Source organism: Protopterus annectens, chromosome 10.part0 (assembly GCF_019279795.1).
Source record: "Protopterus annectens isolate FY-2018-M chromosome 10.part0, PAN1.0, whole genome shotgun sequence".
NCBI lineage: Eukaryota > Metazoa > Chordata > Ceratodontiformes > Protopteridae > Protopterus > Protopterus annectens.
This window is the reverse complement of record NC_056744.1, coordinates 1,829,674,411-1,829,702,020: the sequence shown is the minus strand read 5'-3', so window position 1 is coordinate 1,829,702,020 and position 27,610 is coordinate 1,829,674,411. Positions and strand designations below refer to the sequence as shown.

The following is a 27,610-nucleotide window of genomic DNA, read 5'->3' as shown; positions in this document are numbered from 1 at the left end:
TTGGCATTGATGTTGTACAGAATGCAGTGCAGTAAGTTGCATTCTGTAGGTGATGGTGAAAGACTATGTGGCGAGAGTACTAAGGGGGGGGGGGTCTGTGTGGTGTGTATCAGGCCCCATTTACCTTGCGCAACACAAGCTTCTATGGTCAGGAGTCAGTGAACATGGTCAGCGTTTTTTGAATGGGAAGCAGGTTTTTTTTTTGTCTGTTGTCCCATTACTCAGTTGACCTGTTTCTCCCCTCTGGACAAGAGGCTGTTATTGGAGGCCATCATCCAGACAGCCAGTAGAATTTCTTTTTCCTCCTCTCTTTTTTTTTTTTTTTTTTTTTAAGCATGGCCAGACTCTATAACCTGTCACAGTACCCTGCTGTGTGGTTTAGCACATCTTTGCCCATAATGTTGCCCACTTGTGAACTTCTGTCATCTGGTTGTCAGTTGTGCAGGCTCCGTCTCACCAGGATGGGCAGCTGACATTGTCCAGTTTCTCCTGTTCCCTGCCTAGTAATCCAGTGTATGGGTCGCTCATTAATCCTGGTCATCTTGGTGCCAGTCAGGACCTTATTTCTCTGCCACAGAGCCAGCTTTTGGGGTGTGAGTTTAGATTGGACAGCAATGATATGGCCAGTGAGGGATCAATTGATGCATCCAGGTTTTTAAAAGGGCGATGTTTTTCTAGATGGCTAATTGTGGGAGAGATTATTAATCATCTTGGGCTGGGAGGTCTCAGCTTGGCATGGCTTGCCAAAGACTGTTGGTTTGGTTTTGTCAAAGGGTATAGTAGTAGTACTCTACCCAGAGTCTGTACGGCAAAAAACTATCAAAAAGGAGAGGCCAAAATCTTATCCTTGGAGTACTCCTCTGCTAAGTAGAGTTGAAGCATTCTCTCCACTGAAGAGTGGTATCTGCCACAACTGTGAAGAAACATTGAGGTGATTCTCAGGTTAATGAGCTGAGTGTAGAAGTTGTTAGAGCTTTTGGGTACTTTATCTGTTCTATGCACAGCAAGGATAGTTTTTTTTAATTTGGGCAGCAATGGCAACATTTTGTTTTTGGACTCCTTCACTGTAATTGTTCATCTGCTTCTCTGTGATTTCCCCAATATCTCATTTCTTCATATCAATACTGCCCATTTTAGATGGGGACACCTTAACAGGGTGGGAAGATCAGGAATCTGTAAATAATTTAAAGACGTGGACCATCTCACTCGATATAACTATACCTTGTCAAGGGGGGGGCTACTTTGGCTGGTCAGAAAGAGGGATAGGAACCTACAGAAAGGAGGGGGAGAAGCCAGTCACCTGTGGTGCCAACCTGGTTGCATGTGCAGGATTTTTCCTGATAGACTCTTATTTCCACTAATGTGCTGGGTGATGGTACTGAGGTTGGTGTGCACTAATGTGCTGGGTGATGATATTGAGGTTGGTGTGCACTAATCTGCTGGGTGATGATACTGAGGTTGGTGTGCACTAATGTGCTGGGTGAGGGTACTGAGGTTTGTGTGCACTAATGTGCTGGGTGATGGTATTGAGGTTGGTGTGCACTAATGTGCTGGGTGATGGTACTGAGGTTGGTGTGCACTAATGTGCTGGGTTATGGCATTGAGGTTGGTGTGCAATAATGTGCTGGGTTATGGCATTGCGGTTGGTGTGCAATAATGTGCTGGGTGATGGTACTGAGGTTTGTGTGCATTAATGTGCTGGGTGATGGTATCGAGGTTGGTGTGCAATAATATGCTGGGTGTTGGTACTGAGGTTGGTGTGCACTTATGTGCTGGGTTATGGTATTAAGGTTGGTGTGCACTAATGTGCTGGCTGAAGGTACTGAGGTTGGTGTGCGCTAATATGCTGGGTGATGGTACTGAGGTTGGTTGCACTAATGTATTGAGTGATGGTATTGAGGTTGGTGTGCACTCATGTGCTGGGTGATGGTACTGCAGTTGGTGTTCACCAATGTGCTGGGTGATGGTATTGAAGTTGGTTGCACTAATGTGCTGGATGATGGTATTGAGGTTGGTGTGAACTAATGTGCTGGGTGATGGTATTGACGTTGGTGTGCACTAATGTGCTGGGTGATGGTACTGAGTTTGGTGTGCACTAATGTGCTGGGTGATGGTACTGAGGTTGGTTTGCACTAATGTGCTGGGTGATGGTACTGAGGATTGTGTGCACTAATGTGCTGGCTTATGGTATTGAGGTTGGTGTGCACTAATGTGCTGGGTGAGGGTATTGAGGTTGGTTTGCACTAATGTGCTGGGTGATGGTACTGAGGTTGGTTTGCACTAATGTGCTGGGTGATGGTACTGAGGTTGGTGTGAACTAATGTTCTGGGTGATAATGAGGTTGGTGTGCACTAATGTGCTGGGTGATGGTACTGAGGTTGGTGTGCACTAATGTGCTAGGTGATGATATTGAGGTTGTTGTGCACTAATGTGCTGGGTGATGGTACTAAGGTTGGTGTGCATTAATATGTTGGGTGATGGTACTGAGATTGGTGAGCACTAATGTGCTGGGTGAAGGTATTGAGGCTGGTGTGCACTAATGTGCTCGGTGATGGTACTGAGGTTGGTGTGCACTAATGTGCTGGGTGATGGTACTAAGGTTGGTGTGCATTAATGTGTTGGGTGATGGTACTGAGATTGGTGAGCACTAATGTGCTGGGTGAGGGTATTGAGGCTGGTGTGCACTAATGTGCTGGTTGAGGGTATTGAGGTTGGTGTGCACTAATGTGCTGGGTGATGGTAGTGAGATTGGTGTGCACTACTGTGCTGAGTGATGGTACTGTGGTTGGTGTGCACTAATGTGCTGGGTGATGGTACTGAGGTTGGTGTGCACTAATGTGCATGGTGATGGTATTGAGGTTGGTGTGCAGTAATGTGCTGGGTGATGGTACTAAGGTTGGTGTGCACTAATGTGCTGGGTGATGGTACTGAGGTTGGAGTGCACTAATGTACTGGGTGATAATGAGGTTGGTATGCACTAATGTACTGGGTGATAATGAGGTTGGTATGCACTAATGTGCTGGGCGATGGTACTGAGGTTGGTGTGCACTAATATGCTGGGTGATGGTATCAAGGTTGGTGTGCACTAATGTGCTGGGTGATGGTACTGAGGTTAGTGTGTGCACTAATGTGCTGGGTGATGGTACTGAGGTTAGTTTGCACTAATGTGCTTTGTGATGGTACTGAGGTTGGTGTGCACTAATGTGCTGGGTTATGGTGTTGAGGTTGGTGTGCACTAATGTGATGGGTGATGGTATTGAAGTTGGTTGCACTAATGTGCTGGGTGAGGGTATTGAGGTTTGTGTGCACTAATGTGCTGGCTGGTGGTATTGAGGTTGGTGTGCACTAATGTGCTGAGTGAGGGTACTGTGGTTGGTGTGCACTAGTGTGCAGGATGATGGTACTGAGGTTGATGTGCATTAAATGTGCTGGGTGATGGTATTAAGGTTGGTGTGCACTAATGTGCTGGGTAATGATATCGAGGTTGGTGTGCAATAATATGCTGGGTGGTGGTACTGAGGTTGGTGTGCACTTATGTGCTGGGTGATGGTACTGAGATTGCTGTGCACTAATGTGCTGGGTGATGGTACTCAGGTTGGTGTGCACTAATGTGCTTGGTGATGATATCGAGGTTGGTGTGCACTAATGTGCTGGGTGATTGTATCGAGGTTGGTGTGCACTAATGTGCTGGGCGAGGGTACTGAGGTTTATGTGCACTAATGTGCTGGGTGATGGTACTGACGGTGTGCACTAATGTGCTGGGTGATGATATTGAGGCTGGTGTGCACTAATGTGCTGGGTGATGGTACTGAGGTTGGTGTGCACTAATGTGCTGGGTTATGCCATTGAGGTTGGTGTGCACTAATGTGCTGAGAGTTATGTTACTGAGGTTTCTGTGCACTAATATGCTGGGTGATGGTATTGAGGTTGGTGTGCACTAATATGCTGGGTCTTGGTACTGAGGTTGGTGTGCACTTCTGTGCTGGGTTATGGTATTAAGGTTGGTGTGCACTGATGTGCTGGGTGATGGTATTAAGGTTGGTGTGCACTAATATGCTGGGTGATGGTATCGAGGTTGGTGTGCACTAATGTGCTGGGTGATGGTATTGAGGTTGGTGTGCACTAATGTGCTGGGTGATGATATTGAAGTTGGTTGCACTAATGTGCTGGGTGATGATACTGAGGTTGGCGTGCACTAATATGTTGGGTGATGGTACTGAGGTTGGTTTGCACTAATGTGCTTGGGTGATGGCACTGAGGATGGTGTGCACTAATGTGCTGGGTTATGGTATTGAGGTTGGTGTGCACTAATGTGCTGGGTGAGGGTATTGAGGTTGGTGTGCACTAATGTGCTGGGTGAGGGTATTGAGGTTGGCGTGAACTAATGTGCTGGGTGATGGTATTGAAGTTGGTGTGCACTGATGTGCTGGGTGATGATACTGAGATTGGTGTGGACTAATGTGCTCAGTGAGGGTAATGAGGTTGGTGTGCACTAATGTGCAGGATGATGGTACTGAGGTTGGTGTGCATTAAATGTGCTGGGTGATGGTATTGAGGTTGGTGTGCACTAATGTGCTGGGTGATGGTACTGAGGTTGGTTTGCACTAATGTGCTGGGTGATGGTACTGAGGATGGTGTGCACTAATGTGCTGGGTTATGGTATTGAGGTTGGTGTGCACTAATGTGCTGGGTGAGGGTATTGAGGTTGGTGTGAACTAATGTGCTGGGTGATTGTATTGACGTTGGTGTGTACTAATGTTCTGCGTGATAATGAGGTTGGTGTGCACTAATGTGCTGGGTGATGGTACTGAGGTTGGTGTGCACCAATGTGCTGGGTGATGGTATTGAGGTTGGTGTGCACTAATGTGCTGGGTGATGGTACTAAGGTTGGTGTGCATTAATGTGTTGGGTGATGGTACTGAGATTGGTGTGCACTAATGTGCTGGATGAGGGTATTGAGGCTGGTGTGCACTAATGTGCTGGTTGAGGGTATTGAGGTTGGTGTGCACTAATGTGCTGGGTGATGGTAGTGAGATTGGTGTGCACTACTGTGCTGAGTGATGGTACTGTGGTTGGTGTGCAGTAATGTGCTGGGTGATGGTACTGAGGTTGGTGTGCACTAATGTGCTGGGTGATGGTACTGAGGTTGGTGTGCACTAATGTGCTGGGTGATGGTACTGAGGTTGGAGTGCAGTAAAGTGCTGGGCTATGGTATTAAGGTTGGTGTGCACTAATGTGCTGGGTGATGGTACTGAAGTTGGTGTGCACTAATGTACTGGGTGATAATGAGGTTGGTGTGCACTAATGTGCTGGGTGATGGTACTGAGGTTGGTGTGCACTAATATGCTGGGTTATGGTGTTGAGGTTGGTGTGCACTAATGTGATGGGTGATGGTATTGAAGTTGGTTGCACTAATATGCTAGGTGAGGGTATTGAGGTTAGTGTGCACTAATGTGCTGGCTGGTGGTATTGAGGTTGGTGTGCACTAATGTGCTGGGTGAGGGTACTGTGGTTGGTGTGCACTAGTGTGCTGGATGATGGTACTGAGGTTGATGTGCACTAATGTGCAGGTTGATGGTACTGAGGTTGGTATGCACTAATGTGCTGGGTGATGGTACTGAGGTTGGTGTGCATTAAATGTGCTGGGTGATGGTATTAAGGTTGGTGTGCACTAATGTGCTGGGTGATGGTATTGAGGTTGGTGTGCACTAATGTGCTGGGTGATGGTATTGAGGTTGGTGTGCCCTAATGTGCTGGGTTATGGTATCGAAGTTGGTGTGCAATAATATGCTGGGTGTTGGTACTGAGGTTGGTGTGCACTAATGTGCTGGGTGAAGGTACTGAGGTTGGTGTGCGCTAATATGCTGGGTGATGGTACTAAGGTTGGTTGCACTAATGTGTTGAGTGATGGTATTGAGGTTGGTGGGCACTCATGTGCTGGGTGATGGTACTGCAGTTGGTGTTCATCAATGTGCTGGGTGATGGTATTGAAGTTGGTTGCACTAATGTGCTGGGTGATGGTATTGAGGGTTGGTGTGAACTAATGTGCTGGGTGATGGTATTGACGGTGTGCACTAATGTGCTGGGTGATATTGAGGTTGGTGTGCACTAATGTGCTGGGTGGTGATACTGAGGTTGGTGTGCACTAATGTGATAGGTGATGGTATTGAGGTTGGTGTGCACTAATGTGCTGGGTGATGGTACTGAGGTTGGTGTGCACTAATGTGCTGGGTGATGGTACTGAGGTTGGTGTGCATTAATGTGTTGGGTGATGGTATTGACATTGGTGTGCACTAATGTGCTGGGTGAGGGTATTGAGGTTGGTGTGCACTAGTGTGCTGGGTGATGGTACTGAGATTGGTGTGCACTAATGTGCTGGGTGAGGGTATTGACGGTGTGCACTAATGTGTTGGGTGAGGGTATTGAGGTTGGTGTGCACTAGTGTGCTGGGTGATGGTACTGAGATTGGTGTGCACTAATGTGCTGGGTGATGGTACTCAGGTTGATGTGCACTAATGTGCTTGGTGATGGTATCGAGGTTGGTGTGCACTAATGTGCTGGGTGATGTTATCGAGGTTGGTGTGCACTAATGTGCTGAGCGATGGTACTGAGGATGTTCTTCATTCCACATTGCTGCAGTCCTAACCATTGGGTAGTCCGCTGTCCAGTCGGCCCGAATACCAAAGTATATGGCTGACGTCGGTCAAGGCGCATTAGACTGATGTCAGGACGTCAGGGTACTAATGCGCATGACCGACGTCATATCCTCAGTCTTTTTTGCCGCATGGTCCGATGCAGAAGCAGTTTTGCGAGTGCAGGTTGGCGTTCTGAAATTTTCTGAAGTCGGAGTTTCAGACCGAATCAAAGTTGGCTAAGTACCCGTTGGGAACATTTTGGTTTTCTTGCCTCAGTATTTAACCGGATGTCAGAAAAAGTGAATAACTGTATTTCTTGTGGGAAACAGATACCTCATAGGGATTATCATACTTTGTGTATACCTTGCTTAGGGCCTGAGCACGACGTTGTTGGATGCCGCTCTTGTGCTAGATTTAACAAACGCACTATTAAGAGAAGGTTAGACTGTGCCAGGTTAGTGTTTGGGAAGCGTTGTAACTATAAAATGCCGTCGGATGCTCCGACGCCCGCTTCGTCCAAAAAGCGCAAGGACAAAGCAGCTAAGCCTAGAGTTGAAGAACCGGCAGTCCCGGACGTCGGTTCTTTAGAAGGCTCAGTGGAGCCAGAGGTTTTGCCAGGAGTTTCTTTGGAGTCTCAGGCAGAGACTTTACTGTTACAGGATGTGCCCTCTCAGGAGGTAGGCCAGGCTGAGGGGGCTTCTCAGGTAGCTGTTCTTCCCTCTATTCCTAAGGTGGTTAGAGCCTCTCCTTCTGTTTCCAAGACTTCTTTGAGGGGTAGGCCAAGTTTAGCTTCAGTGGGGGCTTCTCCTAGCACTTCAGGTTCTGTGCCTAAGAAACATATGCTTAAAATGGCAGAGGATTTGATTACTATGATTAGAGGTTCTATGCCCCCTCCTGATAAGAGGCCTAGGGTGGAGCCTGAGTTTGAGAGTTTTGAACAGTGTTCTGAGGCTTCTGAGTCTTCGGTTGAAGACGTGCAGGAGTATCCTCCTTATTCTGATTCTGATGTGGATGATTCCACTCCTTCAGCTTCTCCTCCTGAGGATTTCTCATTTTCAGAGACTCTGCATTCCATGAGGGAGCATTTTAAATGGGAAGGCCAAGATTTCTCTGATTCCAGGAAGAGGCTTAGGAATTCTTCTTTTTACCCCAGTATATGCCCTTAGCTATACCTCCTGTGTTGAATGTGGTGGAAGATGTTTTGCAGAGGCTTCCCTGAACCCTGATTCTTTGCCTCCTGCCCCTGTTAAACCTGATAGGTACTATAGGGTGCCTGAAGCTCATAAGTATCTTTTTAAGAGTCCTAGGGCAGACCCGGAAACTGTTTCTCAGGGGCCTAAAGGTGTTAAGGCCTCTGTTGTTAAGAATCCTGTTCCCACTGATAAAGAGGCAAGGGCTTTGGATAGATGGGGAAAGAAAGTGTATACTTCTTCCACTTTAGCCATGAGGGCGTTGAATTGTCAGTTTCACATGCTAAAATATCAAAATTATCTCCTTACACAATTGAAATCTAAGGTGGATGCTCTGGCGGAAGGTATTGAATGTAAAGAGTTGCATGATTTAGTTCATGTGTCTGAACAAGTGGGTAAGCATTCTTTGCAATGTGGTTTTGATGCTGTGCAGGCCTCCTCGAGGGTGGCTGCCACTGGTTCTGTTCTTCGCAGGCACGCCTGGTTGAGGGATCAGAATTTAGCTGAGCATGTTAAGACAAGGATTTTAGATGCTCCTTTACAGTCTGATGTGTTGTTTGGTTCGCCTGTGGAAGCAGTTTTAAAGAAAATGGAGGACAAGGCTAAGTCTATGCAGACTGTTAAAGATTTTTTGCAGGTGCAACCTCCAAAGTTTAGCAGAAATTGGCCTACTAAGGGATGGACATATCCTGCTTATGATTCCCAGTCTAGGGGTAGGTCTAGGCGGGTAGGGGCAGAGCTCAAGGTTCTTTTAGGCCTAGAACAGGGAGTTCTCCTGCTCAGACTTCTGGTGAGGGCAGGGGTCAGTCCTTTCGTAAACAGACCCAATGACCTGCCTTTTCAGCTGCCAGTACATTCTCCTCTGGCAGCTCCTTTGGGAGGAAGGCTGTCTCTTTTCAAAGAAAATTGGGATTTAATTACTCAAGACAGATGGGTTTTGGATATCATTCACCACGGTTACAGGTTTTATTTCCATACCTTGCCCCCTTTCAAAGGCATGCCAGACGTTCCTCCTCCACAAAGAAAAGAGGCTCACAAGCAAATTTCTCTGTTACTCCAAATAGGGGCCATTCAGCCAGTCCCTGTACCAGAAAGAGGCCTAGGATTTTATTCTCGCCTGTTCCTAGTACCAAAGAAGGGGAACACGTGGAGACCAATTTTGGATTTATCTATCCTCAACACTTATCTGGACATTCCCAAGTTCAAAATGTTGACGTTACAACAGCTTTTACCTCTGCTGGGCAAAGATCACTGGATGGTAACTTTAGATCTCAAGGAAGCTTACCTTCATGTGCCTATAAGACTAAGTTGCAGAAAGTATCTGCGTTTTCGAGCTGGAAATTCTCATTATCAGTTCTCTGCATTGCCCTTTGGCTTATCTACTGCGCCCAGAGTATTCACAAAGGTTCTGGCTCCAGTGATAGCTTACTTCAGGCTAAAAGGAATTCAAATCTATCCTTACTTGGACGACTGCCTGATTCTGGCTCAAGAAAAGGAAGACCTTCTACAGCATTTGGAATATGTCATAGCAGTGCTAAGATGCCTAGGGTATTCTGTGAAGGAGATAAAGTCCAGTCTAGTACCCTCTCAAGACATGTGCTTTCTGGGTGTGAGACTGAATACAGCAGCCCAGATGGCCTTTTAACCCCGGACAAACAAAAGAATCTTTCCAGTTATTTCCACCAACTATCTCTTCAGTCCGGGCTGACTGCAAGGACAGTCCTTCAAGCCTTAGGGTTCATGGCATCTTGTATTCTGGTGCTTCCCAATGCCAAACTGCATATGAGGAAGCTGCAATGGTATCTCAAAATGTATGGACACAGCACTGCCAGGATTTGGACACTGTCATTCAAATAATACCTTGCATCCAAAAGAATTTTTGTGGTGGGCTCAGGAATGTCACCTAAACAAGGGACTCTCTGTGACCCGGCCAGAGGCGAGTCAGATTTTAACGACAGATGCCTCGGACATTGCTTGGGGAGCTCATCTAAATGGAAAGTGGATACAAGACAAGTGGCCTGCCAGACTACTGCATCTACATATCAACATGAAGGAGATGTTAGCAGTCCAGTTTGCATTAATGGCTTTCAAGGAGTTGCTGCTTCCGGGGCAGGTGTTGATTCTAACAGACAACACAACTGTCATGTGGTACATCAACAAACAAGGGGGAACACATTCTTATCCTCTATGCAGGCAAGCAATGATTTTATGGGAGACTGCGCTCAGCTTGCAACTAACTCTTCAGGCAAGGTTTCTGCCGGAGCACAGAACTCCTTAGCAGATGTGTTAAGCAGACAAATCATGGATCCCCACGAGTGGAAACTGGATCTTCATGTATTTCAGAAATTGACAGTGTCATGGGGAACTCCAGACATAGATCTGTTCGCTTCTCCACTAAACCACCAGCTGCCAAAGTTTTGCACAAAGGGGTTTCATCACACAGCTTGGAAAGTGGATGCTCTTTCTTTCAGTTGGAAAAATCTTCATGTGTATGCCTTTCCACCTCTGCCTCTTCTCCCAAAGGTGCTCCTAAAGGTCAGACAAGACAAGCCAAGGATGATTTTAATAGCTCCAGATTGGCCTCGGCAACACTGGTACCCACTACTAAGGAGTCTGGTAAGGAAGCCTCCATGGCCTTTACCTTTGATTCCACACCTGTTATCTCAGAAGGACGGTCACCTGCTCAATGTCAAACTTCACTCTCTTCATCTAACAGCTTGGCATATTCTGTTTTGAAACACAGCAGGTCTCAACTTCCTCAACAAGTTTTAAATGTGATTATGGAAGCCAGAAGACCTAGTACAAGGAAAGTGTACGCAGAAAAATGGAAGAGATTTTTACTTTGGAGTGCAGCAAAGAATTTGGAGATTTCTGAGCCTAATTTGAGTGTGGCTCTTCAATATCTTACTGAGTTATTGGACAAAGGTTTGTCCTTCTCTTCCATTAAGATTCATGCTGCAGCAATTTCAGCTCACTATGATTGTGACCCACCATTGTTTTCGCATCCTTTGTTCAAGCAGTTTCTTAGAGGGGCAAAGAATATAAGACCCCCGTAGAGCTCCTACTCCTGCTTGGGATCTCAATTTTGTGTTGGAAAAACTTACTCTACAACCTTTTGAGCCTGCGGCTACTGCTGAATTGAAATACTTGTCATGGAAGACTGCTTTTTTGTTGGCTATTACTTCTGCAAGAAGGGTTTCTGAGTTGCAGGCCCTTATGGCAGTAGAGCCCTTTTGATTTTCCATAAGGATAGGGTATCATTACGTACTAATCCTTCCTTTATGCCTAAGGTGGTTTCTAGTGTGGCTTTAAACCAAACTATTCATTTGCCTACTTTCTATGCAGATCCCCAAAATAAGGGAGAAAAGATTTTGCACACTTTGGATGTACATAGGCAGTTACGTTATTATTTAAGCAGGACTAAGGATTTCAGGCAGTCTCAGCAGTTGTTTGTTTCTTTTGCTTTGAGTTCTCAGGACAAGCCTGTGTCTAAGCAAACTATTTCTAAGTGGATTGGGTTTTGCATTTCATTTTGTTATTCCCATCATGGCAAGGAGATTCCAGCTGGGATTAGGCCTCATTCCACTAGGGCTACTGCCACTTCTACAGCATTTCTAAGGGGGTGGCAACTAAGGATATTTTGGAGGCAGCTACTTGGAGTTCAGTGCATACTTTCTCTAAGCATTACCACCTTCCTCTCTACTCTAAATCTAGGGCTGGTTTTGCCACAGCTATTTTGCAAGGCATGTTGACAGCTCCTGCTTCCTTATGATTTGCCAGCCTCCCTTACCTCTGCTTTGGGATTCTACCCAATGGTTAGGACTGCAGCAATGTGGAATGAAGAACATAGTACAGTTTTGTACCTACCATAAATGTAGATGTTCGAGGATCCACATTGCTGCAGTCCAATTTACCTCCCTCCTTCCCTCTGTGTTTAGGGGTGGTGGTGTGGGTTAGGCTATATTCTTGTAAATTTGTATATATTGTATATATGTTTGGTGCAGGGTTTTTTGGTGTTTTTGGTTTGGGCCTTGTCTTTTTAGGGTCTTCTGACATCTGGGGCAAGAAAAGACTGAGGATATGACGTCGGTCATGCGCATTAGTACCCTGACGTCCTGACATCAGTCTAATGCGCCTTGACCGACGTCAGCCATATACTTTGGTATTCGGGCCGACTGGACAGTGGACTACCCAATGGTTAGGACTGCAGCAATGTGGATCCTCGAACATCTACATTTATGGTAGGTACAAAACTGTACTTTGGTGTGCACTAATGTGCTGGGTGATGGTATTGAGGTTGGTGTGCAGTAATGTGCTGGGTGATGGTATTGAGGTTGGTGTGCACTATTGTGCTGGATGATGGTATGGAGGTTGGTGTGCACTAATGTGCTGGGAGAGGATATTGAGGATGGTGTGCACTAATGTGCTGGGTGAGGGTATTGAGGTTGGTGTGCACTAATGTGCTTGGAGAGGATATTGAGGTTGGTGTGCACTAATGTGCTGGGCGAGGGTACTTAGGTTTGTGTGCACTAATGTGCTGGGTGTTGGTATTGAGGTTGGTGTGCACTAATATGCTGGGTCTTGGTACTGAGGTTGGTGTGCACTGATGTGGTGGGTGATGGTATTAAGGTTGGTGTGCACTGATGTGCTGGGTGATGGTATTAAGGTTGGTGTGCACTAATATGCTGGGTGATGGTATTGAGGTTGGTGTGCACTAATGTGCTGGGTGATGGTACTGAGGTTGGTGTGCACTAATGTGCTGGGTGATGGTATTGAAGTTGGTTGCACTAATGTGCTGGGTGATGATACTGAGGTTGGCGTGCACTAATATGTTGGGTGATGGTATTGAAGTTGGTTGCACTAATGTGCTGGGTGAGGGTAATGAGGGTGGTGTGCACTAATGTGCAGCATGATGGTACTGAGGTTGGTGTGCATTAAACGTGCTGGGTGATGGTATTGAGGTTGGTGTGCACTAATGTGCTGGGTAATGGTACTGAGTTTGGTGTGCACTAATGTGCTGGGTGATGGTACTGAGGTTGGTTTGCACTAGTGTGCTGGGTGATGGTACTGAGGATGGTGTGTACTAATGTTCTGGGTGATAATGAGGTTGGTGTGCACTGATGTGCTGGGTGATGGTACTGAGGTTGGTGTGCACTAATGTGCTGGGTGATGGTATTGAGGTTGGTGTGCACTAATGTGCTGGGTGATGGTACTAAGGTTGGTGTGCATTAATGCGTTGGTTGATGGTACTGAGATTGGTGTGCACTAATGTGCTGGGTGAGGGTATTGAGGCTGGTGTGCACTAATGTGCTGGTTGAGGGTATTGAGGCTGGTGTGCACTAATGTGCTGGTTGAGGGTATTGAGGTTGGTGTGCACTAATGTGCAGGGTGATGGCACTGAGGTTGGTGTGCACAAATGTGCTGGGTGATGGTACTGAGGTTGGAGTGCACTAATGTGCTGGGCTATGGTATTAAGGTTGGTGTGCACTAATGTGCTGGGTGATGGTACTGAGGTTGGTGTGCACTAATGTACTGGGTGATAATGAGGTTGGTGTGCACTAATGTGCTGGGTGATGGTACTGAGGTTGGTGTGCACTAATATGCTGGGTGATGGTATTGAGGTTGGTGTGCACTAATGTGCTGGGTGATGGTACTGAGGTTAGTGTGCACTAATGTGCTGGGTGATGGTACTGAGGTTGGTTTGCACTAATGTGCTAGGTGATGGTACTGAGGTTGGTGTGCACTAATGTGTTGGGTTATGGTGTTGAGGTTGGTGTGCACTAATGTGATGGTATTGAAGTTGGTTGCACTAATGTGCTGGGTGAGGGTACTGTGGTTGGTGTGCACTAGTGTGCAGGATGATGGTACTGAGGTTGATGTGCACTAATGTGCAGGTTGATGGTACTGAGGTTGGTATGCACTAATGTGCTGGGTGATGGTACTGAGGTTGGTGTGCATTAAATTTGCTGGGTGATGGTATTAATGTTGGTGTGCACTAATGTGCTGGGTGATGGTATTGAGGTTGGTGTGCACTAATGTGCTGGGTGAGGGTACTGAGGTTGTTGTGCACTAATGTGCTGGGTGATGGTACTGAGGTTGGTGTGCACTAATGTGCTGAATGCGGGTACTGAGGTTTGTGTGCACTAATGTGCTGGGTTATGGTACTGATGGTGTGCCCTAATGTGCTGATTGATGGTATTGACGTTGGTGTGCACTAATGTGTTGGGTTATGGTATTGAGGTTGGTGTGCAATAATGTGCTGGGTTAAGATATTTAGGTTGGTGTGCACTAATGTGCTGGGTGATGGTACTGAGAATGTTGTGCACAAATGTGCTGAGTGATGGTATCAAGGTTTGTGTGCACTAATGTGCTGGGTGTTGGTACTGAGGTTGGTGTGCACTAGTGTGCTGGGCTATGGTATTAAGGCTGGTGTGCACTAATGTGCTGGGTGTTGGTACTGAGGTTGGTGTGCACTAATGTACTGGGTGATAATGATGTTGGTGTGCACTAATGTGCTGGGTGATGGTACTGAGGTTGGTGTGCACTAATATGCTGGGTGATGGTATCGAGGTTGGTGTGCACTAACTTGCTGGGTGATGGTATTGAGGTTAGTGTGCACTAATGTGCTGGGTGATGTTGCTGAGGTTAGTGTGCACTAATGTGCTGGGTGATGGTACTGAGGTTGGTTTGCACTAATGTGCTAGGTGAAAGTACTGAGGTTGGTGTGCACTAATGTGCTGGGTTATGGTGTTTAGGTTGGTGTGCACTAATGTGATGGGTGATGGTATTGAAGTTGGTTGCACTAATGTGCTGGGTGAGGGTATTGAGGTTAGTGTGCACTAATGTGCTGGCTTGTGGTATTGAGGTTGGTGTGCACTAATGTGCTGGGTGAGGGTACTATGTTTGGTGTGCACTAGTGTGCAGGATGATGGTACTGAGGTTGATGTGCACTGATGTGCAGGTTGATGGTACTGAGGTTGGTATGCACTAATGTGCTGGGTGATGGTACTGAGGTTGGTATGCACTGGTACTGAGGTTGGTGTGTGTTAAATGTGCTGGGTGATGGTATTAAGGTTGGTGTGCACTAATGTGCTGGGTGATGGTATTGAGGTTGTTGTGCACTAATGTGCTGGGTGATGGTACTGAGGTTGGTGTGCACTAATGTGCTGGGTTATGGTACTGATGGTGTGCCCTAATATGCTGAATGATGGTATTGACGTTGGTCTGCACTAATGTGTTGGGTTATGTTATTGAGGTTGGTGTGCAATAATGTGCTGGGTTAAGATATTTATGTTGGTGTGCACTAATGTGCTGGGTGTTGGTACTGAGGTTGGTGTGCACTAATGTGCTCGATGAGAGTACTGAGGTTTGTGTGCACTAATGTGCTGGGTGATAGTACTGACGTTGGTGTGCACTTGTGTGCTGGGTTATGGTATTGAGGTTGGTGTGCAATAATGTGCTGGGTTATGGTATTGAGGTTGGTGTGCACTAATGTGCTGAGTGATGGTATCGAGGTTGGTGTACACTAATGTGCTGGGTGATGGTATCGGGGTTGGTGTGCAGTAATGCGCTGGGTGATGGTACTGAGGTTGGTGTGCACTAATGTGCTGGGTAATTGCACTCAGGTTGGTGTGCACTAATGTGCTGGGTAATTGCACTGTGGTTGGTGTGCACTAATGTGCTGGGTGATGGTACTGAGGTAGGTGTGCACTAATATACTGGGTGATGGTATCAAGGTTGGCGTACACTAATGTGCTGGGTGATGGTACTGAGGTTGGTGTGTACTAATGTGCTGGGTGATGGTATTGATGTTGGTGTGCTGGGTGATGTTACTGCGGTCGGTGTTCACTACTATGCTTAGTGATATTGAAGTTGGTTGCACTAATGTGCTGGGTGATGATACTGAGGTTGGTGTGCACTCATGTGCTGGGTGATATTGAGGTCGGTGTGCACTAATGTGTGCTGGGTGATATTGAGGTTGGTGTGCACTAATGTGCTTGGTGATGGTACTGAGGTTGGTGTGCACTAATGTGCTGGTGATTCTATTGAGGTTGGTGTGCACTAATGTGCTGGGTGATCGTACTGAGGTTGGTGTGCACTAATGTGCTGGGTGATGGTACTGAGTTAGTTGTGCACTAATATGCTGGGTGATGGTATCGAGGTTGGTGTACACTAATGTGCTGTGTGATGGTCCTGAAGTTGGTGTGCACTAATGTGCTGGGTGATGGTATTGAGGTTGGTGTGCACTATTGTGCTGCTTGTTGTGCACTAATGCACTGGGTTATGTTACTGAGGTTGGTGTGCACTAACTTGCTGGGTGATAGTACTGAGGTTGGTGTGCACTAATATGCTGGGTGATGGTATTGAGGTTGGTGTGCATTGATGTGGGGGTGAGGGAATTGAGGTTGGTGTGCACTAATTAGCTTGGTGTGGGTACTGAGATTGGTGTGCACTAATGTGCTGGGTGAGGGTATTGAGGTTGGCGTGCACTAATGTGCTGGGTGATGGTACTGAGGTTGGTGTGCACTAATGTGCTGGGTGATGGTACTGAGTTTGGTGTGCACTAATGTGCTGTATTATGGTGCTGAGGTTGGTGTGCACTAATGTGCTGGGTGATGGTACTGAGGTGGTGTGCATTAATGTGCTGGTTAATGGTACTGAGGTGGTGTGCACTAATGTGCTGGGTGATGATATTGAGGTTGGTGTGCACTAATGTGCTGAGTGATGTTACTGAGGTTGGAGTGCACTAATGTGCTGAGTGATGTTCCTGAGGTTGGAGTGCACTAATGTGCTGGGTGATGGTATTGAGTTTGGTGTGCACTAATGTGCTGGGTGATGATACTGAGGTTGGTGTGCACTAATGTTCTATGTTATGGTATTAACCTTTGTGTGCTCGAATGTGCTGGGTGATGGTATTAACCTTGGTGTGTACTAATGTGCTGGGTGATGGTATTGAGGTTGGTGTGCACTAATGTGCTGGGTGATGTTATTGAGGTTAGTGTGCAGTAATGTGCTGTGTGATGGTACTGAGGCGTGTGCACTAATGTGCTGGCTGAAGGTATTGAGGTTGGTGTGCACTAATGTGCTGTGTGGTGGTATTGAGGTTGGTGTGCACTAATGTGATGGGTGAGGGTATTCTGGTTGGTGTGCACTAATGTGCTAGGTGAGGGTACTGAGGTTGGTGTGCACTAATGTGCAGGATGATGGTACTGAGGTTGTTGTGCACTAATGTGCTGGGTGATGGTACTGAGGTTGGTGTGCACGAATGTGCTGAATGCGGGTACTGAGGTTTGTGTGCACTAATGTGCTGGGTTATGGTACTGATGGTGTGCCCTAATGTGCTGAATGATGGTATTGACGTTGGTCTGCACTAATGTGTTGGGTTATGTTATTGAGGTTGGTGTGCAATAATGTGCTGGGTTAAGATATTTAGGTTGGTGTGCACTAATGTGCTGGGTGTTGGTACTGAGGTTGGTGTGCACTAATGTGCTCGGTGAGAGTACTGAGGTTTGTGTGCACTAATGTGCTGGGTGATAGTACTGACGTTGGTGTGCACTTATGTGCTTGGTTATGGTATTGAGGTTGGTGTGCAATAATGTGCTGGGTTATGGTATCGAGGTTGGTGTACACTAATGTGCTGGGTGATGGTATCGGGGTTGGTGTGCAATAATGCGCTGGGTGATGGTACTGAGGTTGGTGTGCACTAATGTGCTGGGTAATTGCACTCAGGTTGGTGTGCACTAATGTGCTGGGTAATTGCACTGTGGTTGGTGTGCATTAATGTGCTGGGTGATGATACTGAGGTAGGTGTGCACTAATATACTGGGTGATGGTATCAAGGTTGGTGTACACTAATGTGCTGGGTGAGGGTATTGAGGTTGGTGTGCACTAATGTGCTGGGTGATGGTACTGAGGTTGGTGTGCACTAATGTGCTGGGTGATGGTACTGAGGTTGGTGTGCACTAATGTGCTGTATGATGGTGCTGAGGTTGGTGTGCACTAATGTGCTGGGTGATGGTACTGAGGTGGTGTGCATTAATGTGCTGGTTAATGGTACTGAGGTGGTGTGCACTAATGTGCTGGGTGATGATATTGAGGTTGGTGTGCACTAATGTGCTGAGTGATGTTACTGAGGTTGGAGTGCACTTATGTGTTGGGTGATGATACTGAGGTTGGTGTGCACTAATGTGCTGAGTGATGTTCCTGAGGTTGGAGTGCACTAATGTGCTGGGTGATGGTATTGAGGTTGGTGTGCACTAATGTGCTGGGTGATGATACTGAGGTTGTTGTGCAGTAATGTTCTATGTTATGGTATTAACCTTTGTGTGCTCGAATGTGCTGGGTGATGGTATTAACCTTGGTGTGTACTAATGTGCTGGGTGATGGTATTGAGGTTGATGTGCACTAATGTGCTGGGTGATGTTATTGAGGTTAGTGTGCACTAATGTGATGGGTGAGGGTATTCCGGTTGGTGTGCACTAATGTGCTAGGTGAGAGTACTGAGGTTGGTGTGCACTAATGTGCAGGATGATGGTACTGAGATTGGTGTGCATTAAATGTGCTGGGTGATGTTACGGAGGTTGGTGTGCATTAAATGTGCTGGGTGATGGTATTGAGGTTGGTGTGCACTAATGTGCTGGGTGATGGTACTGAGGTTGGTGTGCACTAATGTGCTGGGTGATGGTACTGAGGTTGGTGTGCACTAATGTGCTGGGTGATGGTACTGAGGTTGGTGTGCACTAATGTGCTGGGTGATGGTATTGAGGTTGGTGTGCACTAAAGTGCTGTGCGATGGTACTGAGGTTGGTGTGCACTAATATGTTGGCTGAGGGTATTAAGGTTGGTGTGCACTAATGTGCTTGGGTGGTGGTATTGAGGTTGGTGTGCACTAATGTGCTGGGTGGTGGTATTGAGGTTGTTGTTCACTAATGCGCTGTGTGAGGGTATTCAGGTTGTTGTGCACTAATGTGCTGTGTGATGGTACTGAGGTTGTTGTGCACTAATGTGCTGGGTGATGGTACTGAGGTTTGTGTGCACTAATGTGCAGGATGATGGTACTGAGGTTGGTGTGCACTAATGTGCAGTGTGATGGTACTGAGGTTGGTGTGCACTAATGTGCTGCTTGATGGTACTGAGGTTGGTGTGCATTAAATGTGCTGGGTGATGGTTTTGAGGTTGGTGTGCACTAATGTGCTGGGTGATGGTACTGAGGTTTGTGTGCACTACTGTGCTGGGTGATGGTACTGAGGTTGGTGTGCACTAATGTGCTGGGTAACTGTACTGATGTTGGTGTGCACTAATGTGCTTGGTGAGGGTACTGAGGTTTGTGTGCACTAATGTGCTGGGTGATTGTACTGACGGTGTGCACTAATGTGCTGGGTGATGGTATTGAGGTTCGTTTGCACTAATGTGCTGGGTGATGGTATTGCGGTTGGTGTGCACTAATGTCCTGGGTGTTGGTACTGAGGTTGGTGTCCATTAATGTGCTGGGTGAGGGTACTGAGGTTTGTTTGCACTAATGTGCTGGGTGATGGTACTGACGTTGATGTGCACTAAGGTGCTGGGTGATGGTATTGAGGTTGGTGTGCACTAATGTGCTGGGTGATGGTATTGAGGTTGGTGTGCACTAATATCCTGGGTAATGGCACTGAGGTTGGTGTGCACGTATGTGCTGAGTTATGGCATTAAGGTTGGTGTGCACTAATGTGCTGGGTGATGGTACTGAGGTTGGTGTGCACTAATGCTGGATGATGGTATCGAGATTGGTGTACACTAATGTGCTGGGTGATGGTACTGCGGTTGGTGTGCACTAATGTGCTTGGGTGATGGTATTGAGGTTGGTGTGCACTAATGTGCTGGTTGAGGGTATTAAGTCTGGTGTGCACTAATGTGCTGGGTGATGGTACTGAGGTTGGTGTGCACTAATGTGCTGGGTGATGGTACTGAGGTTGGTGTGCACTAATGTGCTGGGTGATGGTAGTAAGGTTGGTGTGCAGCTGGACCATGGTGGATGTGCTCCCACCTACATGGTGATGTTTTCTTCTATGCCTGCACCCCCCCCCCCCCCCCACAGCACTGGCTTTGTTTTCATGGTTCCAGCATCACTTCCAGGACTCATGAAGCATCCATGCTTCAGTGTGTCACCATATCATAAGAGTGAGAGAGGTAAGTAGGGTCTGTCCCGTCATACCTCTCTCACCCCATCTAGCTTCACTAGTACCAGTACTGCTAACTGAACCCTGAACACCTGGGCTGTAGTCATAGCTTCTTCCCTTACTCAACAGATATGAATGGTAGTAGTGGCTACTTTGAGCAGTTTGGACAAGGATTTTTTTAAAGTGGAGCGGCCTGAAGTTGGTGATAACAGAATGGGTTGCTTTTTTTAGGTTCTTGCTTAGACAATATTACAGTGCCAGATTTTCAAACATTGTGAACGGTTCCTGAGCACATACATTTGGTGTAAAGGACAGGGATAATCTCTGGAAAGAAAACTTTGAAGGCAGGTCTTTCATTTCTTTTGAGAAATGAGCTAACAGAAAGACCTTCTACTGAAGCCGTTTTTTTTTATTGGAAAACTTGCTTGAACGTATTTGGTGTTGTGGCCAGACTGGCATAAGGTGCAAAATAATCCAGTGCTGACCAATTATGTGATGCTGTCTGAACACAACTTTCCCACTCAGGAGATTCATTAGGGTTGCAGCAAAGGAATTCTTAATTTGTTTTGTTTTTTTTGTTGTGAAGTGGTGTTTTCTGCTTTGATCTGTTTAGTGCAGTTATTGCCTGCATTTGATCTCAGTTCCTGGGATTAATGAAAACCTTGTTCTTGGCACATATTTTAGCTTACAGCTTCAGGACTTCTTCATGCCTTTGGACTAAGCTGGGCATTAATCCCTACGTCACTTGATGGTTTGCCAACTGACTTACTGACAGAGAACCCACACTGTAAAAGTAGCTGACTCCAAATCCAGCTCCAAACAACTGACAAGTGGAGTACCTCAGGGTTCAGTCCTGGGACCTCTCTTGTTTGGCATCTACTTCTCTGAAGTACAGGCTAACACTAAGGGACTCTGGCTAACAAAGTTCGCAGATGACTGCAAACTGGGAGCCATTATTGAATCCCCAAATTATGTAGATACTCTACAAAAGCGCCTTACAGAAACAATTGCTTTGTTCCAGAGCCATGGGCTCAAGCTCAGTGCCAAGAAATGTATAGTTATCCCCTTTGGGAAAAAAAGATGTACCCGTAAATTACCACATAGTTTGCAGTACACTAAACACCAAAAGTGTGATAAGAGACTTAGGGACACAGGTGGACAGTGGTCTCACCTTCAGTAACCACATGGCCATAACAGTCAGGCAATCCTTCTATATGGCACACCTCATCACTAAGGGCTTTTCATCCAGAAAAAAGGAGGTCATTGTCCCACTGTACTCATCCCTCATTAGACCCATTATAGAATACAACACCCCATTTGGTGTGTACCTCTGAAGACATCTGCAACAACTGGAAAGGCCGCAGAAATACCTCACTAAAAGAATCACAGGCCTAAAGCAGATGCCCTTTGCCGACCGAGTTAAAAAAACTCCAGCTATGCTCTGTCACATATCGTCTACTCTGAGGCGATCTCTGCTCAACATACAAGGCCATGTCAAACCCAGAGCTGTTGGATGTGCCACACTTAAAGAAATCCCAATCCCTCAGTGCCACACGCTCCAGGGGTCTAAACCTTATCATCACAATAAACAAAACATGCTGGAGGGATAGGTTCCTGACCCAGAGACTCCCCAGACTCTAGAATAGACTGCGCATACATGTCAAGCAGAGTGCCTCTTTGGCCCTGTTCAAAAGGAACCTTGATGATTGGATGGGAGAAAGGAAATTCACCTCGGGGATCATGGCAGTCACCCTGCTAGACAGGAGTCCAGGGAAGTAAATAGTGTGGGAAGAAGTAGCCAGGGAATTGTTATGGCTCGGCTTGTATAGGCCATAGTGCCGACAGCCTAGTACCAACCTTTGAATCTATGGATGATCTAAGCAGTTGTTGTGCTATGACTGTCCTTGACTGACTGGGGAATCATATTTATACTACAGAAGGATGTTGGCTTCTTAGGAATTGGAGCTAGTAATGCTGGCTCCTATTAAAGCACTGCCAGCCCCTACAGGTGCCTGAGACACTGTTTGAGCCCAGGTAACTTGCAATATGGTCAGAGCTTTATCCCTGTACACTGTGGAGCTAGTAATGCTGCCTTCTGTTAAAGCACTGTCAGCCCCTACAGGTGCCTGTGACACTGTTCGAGCCCAGGTAACCTGTAATATGGTCAGGGCTTTATCCTTGTACACCGTGGAGCTAGTAATGCAGGCTCCTGTTAAAGGACTGGTAATGTGAGACCTTATTATTTGGGATTTCTTAACAATGCCTGTTTGGAGATGGTGTGCTTGTTAGGTGGAGGGGGCTGTCCTAGAGTTTCCATCTTGAGTAACTGTGAGTGTAGAGTTTGAAAAGTTAGTCAACAGATTCCCAGTGTAGGAGTCACTGAGTGTGAATATCCTGGCTGGTGTCTGGTTGTAGAAGTTACTATTCTAATGTAGGTTGAAGTCCTTTAGAATAATTTTATTAGTAAATAGGTAGTGGGAGACGGAGTTACTTGGGAGTGTGTTGTACACTGAGAAGGCGAAGTTGTACAGTTGCTAATCTTAGTTTTGAGCTGGCCTTTACTTATCCATTTGTGTAGTGTGTTTAGCTAGGAGACATAACCAGAACTGTGCATTGGAAGTGGGAGAGGTACTGAGAGAAATACTCGTCCTATTCAAATATCAACATTATTATTTCTGAAAAGGTGGAATCTAGAATTTTCCTCATTACTATGAGTGTGATTAGGATTCAAATTCAGATTCACCGATGTCCAAGCCTTGCAGACAGTTGCTCTTTGTTCATGATTTAAGGAGCAGAAGTTTCTTTTTCAGACTCTAAAAACTAGTCCTTATTCCTTAATGTGGTAATGATTGTTGAATGAGTGTGGATGGGTAGATCCTTTGATGTCAGTGGGGGATTGGAGAGATTTGATTAAATTCTTTGTCATTGCTGGGAAGCAAAAGGGGGGGGGGGTGTATAAACTGATGGGATATGGAGATGGATTCAGGTAGGCAGGTTTGTTAAGAAGTGACATTAAGGACTGTAAACACTGAAATCGGTGTTGACAAGTGTGTGGCAGGTTGCATTGGTGGTAGCATGAAGACCTCTGGTCAGAACGTACATGGGGAAGTGGTGAGATAGTACAAAAGTAAGTCGAGAGCAGCAGTACAGCAGGCCAGCGTAACTGTTTAATCCGCTTGCATGGTTATTAGTAGCAGGAAGGAGGAGATGAAACAATTTCCCGTGTAAAGGAAAGTGGTCAACACAGCAGTTAGGAGCAGCGAGTGTAATCCTTGTGTATCGGTACTTCCTGAATGTGGGTAATCTGAGCTGCAGTGGAATTTAATAGTGGTACCTTTCCATAGGAACAGTGACTGTAATCCTTGTATATCAGTACCTCCCGAATATGTGTAATATGAGCTGCAATAGAATTTAATAGTGGTACCCTTCCATAGGAACAGCGAGTGTAATCCTTGTATATCGGTACTTCCTGAATGTGGGTAATTTGAGATGCAATAGAATTTAATATTGGTACCCTTCCATAGGAATAGCGAGTGTAATCCTTGTATATCAATACTTCCCGAATGTGGGTAATCTGAGCTGTAGTAGAATTTAATAGTGGTACCCTTCCATAGGAACAGCGAGTGTAATCCTTGTATATCGGTACTTCCTGAATGTGGGTAATTTGAGATGCAATAGAATTTAATATTGGTACCCTTCCATAGGAATAGCGAGTGTAATCCTTGTATATCAATACTTCCCGAATGTGGGTAATCTGAGCTGTAGTAGAATTTAATAGTGGTACCCTTCCATAGGAACAGCGAGTGTAATCCTTGTATATCGGTACTTCCTGAATGTGGGTAATCTGAGCTGCAATAGAATTTAATAGTGGTACCTTTCCATAGGAACAGTGACTGTAATCCTTGTATATCAGTACCTCCCGAATATGGGTAATTTGAGATGCAATAGAATTTAATAGTGGTACCCTTCCATAGGAACAGCGAGGGTAATCCTTGTATATCAGTACCTCCCGAATGTGGGTAATCTGAGCTGCAATAGAATTTAATAGTCATACCTTTCCATAGGAACAGCGAGTGTAATCCTTGTATATCAGTACTTCCTGAATGTAGGTAATCTGAGCTGCAGTAGAGTTTAGTATTGGTACCCTTCCATAGGAACAGCGAGTGTAATCCTTGTATATCATTACCTCCCGAATGTGGGTAATCTGAGCTGCAATAGAATTTAATAGTGGTACCTTTCTATAGGAACAGTGACTGTAATCCTTGTATATCAGTACCTCCCGAATGTGGGTAATCTGAGCTGCAGTAGAATTTAATAGTGGTACCCTTCCATAGGAACAGTGACTGTAATCCTTGTATATCAGTACCTCCCGAATGTGTGTAATCTGAGCTGCAATAGAATTTAATAGTGGTACCCTTCCATAGGAACAGCGAGTGTAATCCTTGTATATCGGTACATCCTGAATGTGGGTAATCGGAGCTGCAATAGAATTTAATACTGGTACCTTTCCATACGAACAGTGACTGTAATCCTTGTATATCAGTACCTCCCGAATGTGGGTAATCTGAGATGCAATAGAATTTAATAGTGGTATCCTTCCATAGGAACAGCAAGTGTAATCCTTGTATATCAGTACCTCCCGAATGTGGGTAATCTGAGCTGCAATAGAATTTAATAGTGGTACCTTTCCATAGGAACAGCGAGTGTAATCCTTGTATATATCAGTACTTCCTGAATGTAGGTAATCTGAGCTGCAGTAGAATTTAATATTGGTACCCTTCCATAGGAACAGCGAGTGTAATCCTTGTATATCAGTACCTCCCAAATGTGGGTAATCTGAGCTGCAATAGAATTTAATAGTGGTACCTTTCCATAGGAACAGTGACTGTAATCCTTGTATATCAGTACCTCCCGAATGTGGGTAATCTGAGATGCAATAGAATTTAATAGTGGTACCCTTGCATAGGAACAGCGAGTGTAATCCTTGTATATCAATACTTCCCGAATGTGGTTAATCTGAGCTGCAGTATAATTTAATAGTGGTACCCTTCCATAGGAACAGCGAGTGTAATCCTTGTATATCAGTACTTCCCGAATGTGGGTAATCTGAGATGCAATAGAATTTAGTTGTGGTACCCTTCCATAGGAACAGCGAGTGTAATCCTTGTATATCAGTACTTCCCGAATGTGGGTAATCTAAGCTGCAGTAGAATTTAATAGTGGTACCCTTCCATGGGAACAGCGAGTGTAATCCTTGTATATCGGTACTTCCGGAATGTTTGTAATCTGAGCTGCAGTAGAATTTAATAGTAGTACCCCTCCATAGGAACAGCGAGTGTAATCCTTGTTTATCAGTACTTCCCGAATGTGGGTAATCTGAGCTGCAGTAGAATTTAATAGTGGTACCCTTCCATAGGAACAGCGAGTGTAATCCTTGTATGTCAGAACTTCCCGAATGTGGGTAATCTGAGCTGCAGTAGAATTTAATAGTGGTACCCTTCCATAGGAACAGCGAGTGTAATCCTGGTATAGCAGTACTTCCTGAATGTGGATAATCTGAGCTGCAATAGAATTTAATAGTGGTACCCTTACATAGGAACAGGGAGTGTAATCCTTGTATATCGGTACTTCCTGAATGTGAGTAATCTGAGCTGCAGTAGAATTTAATAGTGGTACCCTTCCATAGGAACAGCGAGTGTAATCCTTGTATATCAGTACCTCCCGAATGTGGGTAATCTGAGCTGCAGTAGAATTTAATAGTGGTACCCTTCCATAGGAGCAGCGAGTGTAATCCTTGTATATCAGTACCTCCCGAATGTGGGTAATCTGAGCTGCAGTAGAATTTAATAGTGGTACCCTTCCATAGGAACAGCGAGTGTAATCCTTGTATGTCAGAAATTCCCGAGTGTGGGTAATCTGAGCTGCAGTAGAATTTAATAGTGGTACCCTTCCATAGGAACAGCAAGTGTAATCCTTGTATATCGGTACTTCCTGAATGTGAGTAATCTGAGCTGCAGTAGAATTTAATAGTCGTACCTTTCCATAGGAACAGCGAGTGTAATCCTTGTATATCAGTACCTCCCGAATGTGGGTAATCTGAGCTGCAGTAGAATTTAATAGTGGTACCCTTGCATAGGAACAGCGAGTGTAATCCTTGTATATCGGTACTTCCTGAATGTGAGTAATCTGAGCTGCAGTAGAATTTAATAGTGGTACCCTTACATAGGAACAGCGAGTGTAATCCTTGTATATCGGTACTTCCTGAATGTGAGTAATCTGAGCTGCAGTAGAATTTAATAGTCGTACCTTTCCATAGGAACAGCGAGTGTAATCCTTGTATATCAGTACCTCCCGAATGTGGGTAATCTGAGCTGCAGTAGAATTTAATAGTGGTACCCTTGCATAGGAACAGCGAGTGTAATCCTTGTATATCGGTACTTCCTGAATGTGAGTAATCTGAGCTGCAGTAGAATTTAATAGTGGTACCCTTACATAGGAACAGCGAGTGTAATCCTTGTATATCAGTACCTCCCGAATGTGGGTAATCTGAGCTGCAGTAGAATTTAATAGTGGTACCTTTCCATAGGAACAGTGACTGTAATCCTTGTATATCAGTACCTCCCGAATGTCGGTAATCTGAGATGCAGTAGAATTTAATAGTGGTACCCTTCCATAGGAACAGCGAGTGTAATCCTTGTATATCAGTACCTCCCGAATGTGGGTAATCTGAGCTGCAGTAGAATTTAATAGTGGTACCCTTCCATAGGAACAGCGAGTGTAATCCTTGTATATCAGTACCTCCCGAATGTGGGTAATCTGAGCTGCAGTAGAATTTAATAGTGGTACCTTTCCATAGGAACAGCGAGTGTAATCCTTGTATATCAGTACCTCCCGAATGTGGGTAATCTGAGATGCAATAGAATTTAATAGTGGTACCCTTCCATAGGAACAGCGAGTGTAATCCTTGTATATCAGTACCTCCTGAATGTGGGTAATCTGAGCTGCAGTAGAATTTAATAGTGGTACCCTTCCATAGGAACAGCGAGTGTAATCCTTGTATATCAGTACCTCCCGAATGTGGGTAATCTGAGCTGCAGTAGAATTTAATAGTGGTACCCTTCCATAGGAGCAGCGAGTGTAATCCTTGTATATCAGTACCTTCCGAATGTGGGTAATCTGAGCTGCAGTAGAATTTAATAGTGGTACTTTTCCATAGGAACAGCGAGTGTAATCCTTGTATATCGGTACTTCCTGAATGTGGGTAATCTGAGCTGCAGTAGAATTTAATAGTGGTACCCTTCCATAGGAACAGCGAGTGTAATCCTTGTATATCAGTACCTCCCGAATGTGGGTAATCTGAGCTGCAGTATAATTTAATAGTGGTATCCTTCCATTCCTGTCATTATCATCTAGTGCTGTCCATTGCTTATACATATTCTCTTGTTGTTGTATTGACGTCTGTGCTTCGTTAGGGATCCTTGTGTTAGGTCTCTTCTGAAAAAGAGCTGCTTTTTTGTTCTTTATGAACTAAGTGACTGCTAAAACATGACATGAAAAGACATCAGAGTTAAATGCATGCTTTTAACTGCAGGATAAAAAGCATCAGTTTATAGAAGTAACTAGAGTTCAG

At 45.5% G+C, this 27,610-nt stretch overlaps 1 protein-coding gene across 1 annotated transcript in view; it reads left to right on the top strand.

Annotated features, from left to right (window-relative positions):
• CD2BP2 (CD2 cytoplasmic tail binding protein 2) overlaps positions 1-27,610 on the top strand; it is a 1,650,073-nt gene that overhangs the window by 1,345,318 nt on the left and 277,145 nt on the right. The window lies entirely within an intron of this gene.